A 6,880-nucleotide genomic window follows, 5' to 3' on the forward strand; every position below is an offset into this window, starting at 1 on the left:
AGTGGCTAAGATCTCAGGATCGCAAGCACAGAACTAAGGATTTGGGGTCATAACTGCATGGAGCAAGGCTTGTGAGTGCGGTCGGAGACTCACAACCACATGCAGACAATGTCAAGGGTGTGGTTATAGGTCTAGGTCACTGAAACAAGGTTCCAGCTCAGGGATTGACCACCTGGGGTGTTTCTTCAGCTCTTGGGTGATCTATAGTCCCTGTAGGATGCTAGTTTGTGGTCAATTTGTAGGTCCCACTTCCTTAACTAGAACTAGGTGGTCAGGTCATGTCCTAGTGGCACTCCGCTTCACATTTACTCGGAGGGCTTGTAAAAGCAGGTAAATGTGTGGGGTGTTGTGTTACACTGAACCCAACTAATCCAATTATCTAGGACCACATATTCAATAATAAGTTAGAAGTGATGTAAGTAAAAGCAAAAACATGTCCACAAGCATACTAACTAGTGGTTTTGAGAATAATAAGTTATATTCAATTGAGTAGATTTGTGATGTTTATTGTGTCGAGAGGCGTTCTCCAGCTTAGTATGGTAGAGATGTTGTAATGTAATGCAATGTGACTAACTCAGTCAAAATAAAATAAATTAAAAATAAAAGTAACCCTACGTTGAAATAAAAAAATTTACATTATTATTTTTATTTTTATTATTTTTTGTTGGGTAGTTAAGATAAACTTGACTTCGTCAAGTTATGCTGGTTTTTTAGCTCTAGGATTATGAGCACCCATGGTATTCATGTGGAATATATTCTATTTAAATGGGAGGATTAAACTAGCCTAGTTCCACCTTAACTCTGGATCTACCAAGCGTAGAGATAGATCAAATCTATTAAGATGTAAACCACTTTTAGAGTGAAAATAGATTTGATCCCTCAGTGCTTGGTAGATCCAATGCAAACTCATTTTAGAGTGAAAAGAGTAGTAAAGAAATTTTTAGGTCTAAAATGGGTCTCAAAACAACAATGTACAACCAAAACTAATTTTATAAGAACCAATAGGATTCAAGATGATAATGTCAACCATAGGAATGATTCACCATTTTTGGAGTAAAAAAGTAGAAAGATAAAAAAATAAAAAAATAACTATTTTTTCAACTTATCTCCCTACGGTTTTACTCAAATTCGAGTGGGAGCACTCGTTGAATGTGGAATTCAATTCCTCGTCCAAGGAGTGCCCATATTGCAATCACGTTTTTTCATGTATTTATCATTTTTGTGTAGTAACTTCATCGAAAGTATGCAACATGGGTACTCCCTGGATGAGAAATTAAATTATGCATCTAACAAGTGCTTCCACTTGAAATTTGAGTAAAATCATAGGGAGATAAGTTGAAAATACGAGTTGAAAAAACAAATTTTCATTTTTTCCCTTTAAAATTTGATGATGTTATCTAATCTTATTTTATTATTTCCACTATTATTTTATAAAATTCCTTAGGAGGCTCATTTAAGACCTCAAAAATTCTCTAATGGATTAAATTCTCTAATGGATTTGATCTCTTGGCGCTTGGTAGGCTCATAGTTCAAATGAATATAGGGTGGTAGTGTTAATAAATTAAATTAGATGTGTGATGTTTATAATGTTAATAAATTAAATTGGAAAAAAATAAAAGTGAAATTAATTTTTTTAATATTAATGATAATAATAAATGATTTATAAGTCTTGAGGGTTAGCTCACTTGGTTGGTTGAGTCATGGGTTCAATTCTCTTGACACGTTAGCTCACTTGGTTGGTTGAGTCATGGGTTCAATTCTCTTGACACATGACACATTGAGCTAGCATAAAGTCATTATCTTGGATTAATTTGTTTGGTACAATTATTCCATGAACGTAGCGGTCACCAAGAGGTCATGGATTCAATTCTCTAGACACTCTTGAGGGTAGGCTCTATAGTTGAGCTAGTAAGAAGTGATCATTTTAAGTAGCAGTCACAAATCTCCAAGAACTGTGAACAATATATATATATATATAATTTAAAAAATAAAAATAAAAAACAGTTTACAATTTTTTTAATAAATCTAAAAAATATAAATAATAATAATAAACAAACCCGTATAAATAAATAAATAAATTTAATAAAAAAATTGAAAAATCGTTTATAAATTTTTTAATAAATCTAAAAAAATATATAACTAATAATAATAAACAAACCCATATAAATCATCTTTTAATTATGAATTTATCTTAATTACTATTTTTAATCCTCCATGATTTTGTTGTTCCATTTATTTTTAATTTGTATAAAGTGTTAAATTCACTGTTGCATAGTAGCATAATCAAGTATTGAGATACTTGTGAGATTTAATTGTTCTATTTATTTTTAATTTGAATAAATTGCTAAATTCATTTTTAATTTGAATAAACTGCTAAATTCACTGTTGCATGGTAGCATAATAGTATTGAAATACTTGTGAGATTTGAGATTAAAATATATCTATACTGATCTGTAAAATACAAATTTGAGGATCATTTAATAACAACTCAAAATTAGAATTTAGAATGACAGAAGAAATCATATGATAAAGGGTTAAGGATAATATTCCTGTCACTGCAAGATGCACAAATTATATCCTCATTCAGAAGTAGGTCAGTTTTTTTGCCAGGTAAGGTCTTTGATCCTCATTCAGAATCAGGTCAGATTTTGGCCATGCTAAATATCTGTATTTTAGAATTTAGAATGACAGAAGAAATCATATGATAAAGGGTTAAGGATAATATTCCTGTCACTGCAAGATGCACAAATTATATCCTCATTCAGAAGTAGGTCAGTTTTTTGCCATGTAAGGTCTTTGATCCTCATTCAGAATCAGGTCAGATTTTGGCCATGCTAAATATCTGTATTTTAATGTGGTTAACTATATTGTGCCTTTTAATCACATTCCAGGTCAGTTTTGGGCCATGTAAGGTCTTTGAGCTAAATATATGTATAGACCAGAACAGTATTTTAATGTAGTTAATTATATTGTTCTCTTTAATCACATTCCAAACATGTAACAGATAGCTACAGATTTCCACTTGACACACTCAGAAGCTAGGTTTTGTGATTAAGTGATTTTTTTGGTAAATTTGTTTGGTTTTTTTTGGGTAAATTTGTTTGGTACAATTATTTCATGAAAGTAGTGGTCACCTAAAGACTATAGGTTCAATTTTCTCGACTGTTTTAGATTAAGCCAGTAAAAATGAATTTTTGAATAACAATCACCAATCTCCAAACACCATAAACTATATAATAAAAAAATTAAATAAAAAAATTAATTTAATTTATAAACAAAAAAAACTACAGAGTTCCACTTAAACTAGGCTCCTGGATTTCCCCAATTCAAAGGAAAATCACTTGCTCCTTGTGAATCCCAGTATCCACATTAATAAGATGGCACACAAATTTCCATTTAATTCCAGCTCCTCCGGTTTTTTTGGGAGCTTGGTTGAACCAGAGCAAGCCGCAACTATTGGAACTATTCGATGCGAAATATTCAATGGCTCCTCATTTCAGCAGGCTGGGCGCAACTGTCATCCATATTTTAGATGGTCTGCTTTTTGGTACAGTTTTGTTGATCATGGCTCCTCATTTCAGCAGGCTGGGTGCAACAGTCATTCATATTATTGATGCTTTGCTTTTTGGTAGTCTTGTAAAATTTTTGGGTCTGGGGTCTCAAATCTGGGAGAAATACAGCCTCTTCTCATAGCCATTTAAGTAGCTCTCCAGTTCTCGGTCTTTCTGATAAGGATGATTTGAACTAGTTTTGTTTGGTATAGATTGTTCATACAGCAATATGATTAAGGACTGGCAACAGTCTCTTACAGTCATTGTATCTAAGACCTTTATATATCCTTAATATAAATATATGATGTTTTTTTCTTCTGAAAAAAAAAAAATATTCAATGTGATAGATTAATCAATTTGATTGCCTAAGAAAGTATCTATTCCATCAAAGATTGTGAAAAGCTGAATTAACAGGTGATGGCATGAATTTACCAGCAATACTTGCACGGCACACTCACTCATTGTAGGTAGACAATGAATCTCTATTGACAATTAAAGAACATAATGGGAAAGGTTCCTGTTGAAAGAACTAAGGCATGTGAAGAAATTCTTCTGTGTTTACACTTTGTAACAACAAGTTAACAAGATGAATCACAAGCTCAGCAACAAGATGAATCACAAGCTCAGCAAGTTTGCCAAAAGAAAATGGGCTCATCTAGATTTCCAAAGCCGTGAGGATCTGGTCCCTGCTCCTATCCTGTGGACTCTCCTTTCAGTAAAAAAATATGTCTACTTTTACTCTCCTGGTTACTGGTTCTAAGGACACTGCTCTTAATTTTGTCAATAGTTTTTCAGCTCTCAGGTCATTGTGGTCGTTTTCCATTATGTCATTATCTATATAAACATGTTCTACTTTGTTTTAGGAACTTTTAAAATGGCAGACATCCTTTTATATTTTTGATATAATCTTGTACTTTTTCTTTAATAAGTCAAAAATATAATTTTGTACTTTTTTATTAATAATATATAAAGGTTTAAATTACTAAAAAATCCTAAACATTAATTATAATAATAATTAAAAAATTAAGTTGGCCTTGTAGCTCAATTGTTGATAGTTTTCTTGTAAAGTAATATGTAAAGCATGAGATTCAAAGTTCAAATCTCTTGGGTTAGACCAACAAAAAAATATTTGGTCCAGGGGGCAGCTTAATTGGTGATCAAAGTAATGTAAAATCTGTGAAAACTGAGAGATTCCCCCATTGTGACCCAGTAGACCCTCAGAGGTTTACTAGTAGTTACATGGCCGCTGGGATAATAGCCAGCCTAGTTCCATCAACCACTAAAAAAGATCTAATTTCCTAGGGTGTACATTATCATTTAATTCCATGTCATGTATTAATTCCTTTATATTAAATGATAAAAAAATAAATTGCAACTGAAAGAAATTTGATCCCTCTTAATATTTGATAAATATAGTATAAATTTTTTATCATTTAATTCCATATCATATGTTATCATTTAATTCCATATCATATGTTAATTTAATTAATCAGAGTAGATCAATGTTAACTAAAGTTTTTAAACATCTGAAATTAAAAATAGATATATGTTGTTTTATAAACCCCAAACTGCAAATTATTTTAAAATTACTAATGTCCACAATCAGAGTTAGTGGGTGACTAATTAATTTAATTAAAAAGCAAAATTGAAGCTGGCGTTTTTATATTTATAAACAAGAATTATAATAATAAAATATTGATAAAAATAATATAATAAGTTTAAAAATGTAATTATAGTGATAATGGTGTAAAACCATTTTAAATCTGGATTTATCAAATATCAAAAAATCAAATGGTCTTGAGTGTAAAATTTTTAATCATTTAATTATATGTTATGAATTATTTGTTTTATATTAAATGATTAAAAAATTACATCTTAAAAAAATTAATCTCTTTCAGTATTTAAGGCATCTTTCAATATTTAAGACATCTAAATGTTGATTTAATTTTTTTAGATGTTATCTCATATATATGTGTTACATTTATTTTTATTTAATCTTTTTGAAGTTACATAACATTTCTTCCATACTAAACCATAAAGCAAATCAGAATAAATCAACCTTAACTAAAGTTTTTAAACATCTGAAATTAAAAATAGATATATGTTGTTTTATAAACCCCAAATTAAAAATTATTTTAAAATTACTAACCATTAAAATAACACAGAACATAAGAATTTGATATATAGTTACTTCCTTGTGCATTGTGACTAGAATACCAGATTTCTGGTTCCTAATTTACTCCTGCTAGTAAGTAGTACTTTCCATATCTTGATACTTGATTGTTCTAATTATCTAAGATGAAAGTTAATATTCTTTCCTCAGTAAGGAGTGATGTTGGATTTATATTGTAGTAAGGGGCAGTTTCTGTTTCAGACAGTCTTTTTTTTATTTAAGACAGACAGAATCAGGGAAGTGTCAGGGAGGTCAAGGCATCATTCGATGAAGGGTTAAGGATAAGCTTCCTGTCACTGCAAGATGCACAATATATATCCTCCCCATTTAGAAGGAGCTCAATTTTTGGCCATGTAAGGTTTTTGCACAGGTTTTTGTGCTAAATACCTGCAGAGACAAGAACAATATCTATATCCAAAGATATTACAGACAGGTACAAATTGAAAATCACTTGTTTCTTGTGAACCCCAGAATCCACCTCAATAAGATGCCATAAGCATTTTCATTTAATTTCAGCGCTATTTTTCTTTTTTTATTGAAAAGTTTTAGTTGAACAAGAGCAAGCACCAGCTATTTGACATATAGTGATAAGAGAAATCTATTATTTGATGTGAATATTCATAAATATATTTATTTTGCCAAAATGATCCAAAATGCTTCGTCACAATTCAGTATGATAAAGATGTTGTAATATAATATTTTTCAGGCATATTTTTATTTTTTATTGAAAAGTTTTAATTGAACAAGAGCCAGCATTTAATATATATATATATATATATATATATATATTTTTTTTTTTTTTCTCGTTAAAACTATACTATTCTATTATATACAGGAACAGAAAAAACAGTTACAATCATAGAGTCATTTTGCCAAAGGCCGACTGTGGCACTTTGGAATGAGAGTTATCAGAAAGAGCAGCCCACGCAGGGGCACCGCGACTGAGCAAAACAACCCACGCAGGGGCTTTAAACCACAGAAATGCAACCAGATCATACATAACATCCCGCGCAGGGGCTTTGACCAAAAAGTGTTCATCCCTCGCAGGGGCATCCAAAAACCTTCAGCAAGATCCCTTTCGGGCCAGACAACCATAGCAGAAACATACAGTAAACCAACATGACAAACACAGAAAATCAAAATAGGACCTGAACAG

Source organism: Pinus tabuliformis, chromosome 7, assembly GCF_031772625.1.
Source record: "Pinus tabuliformis cultivar Carrire ecotype Pingquan chromosome 7, CPIR1, whole genome shotgun sequence".
NCBI classification, from domain to species: Eukaryota; Viridiplantae; Streptophyta; class Pinopsida; order Pinales; family Pinaceae; genus Pinus; species Pinus tabuliformis.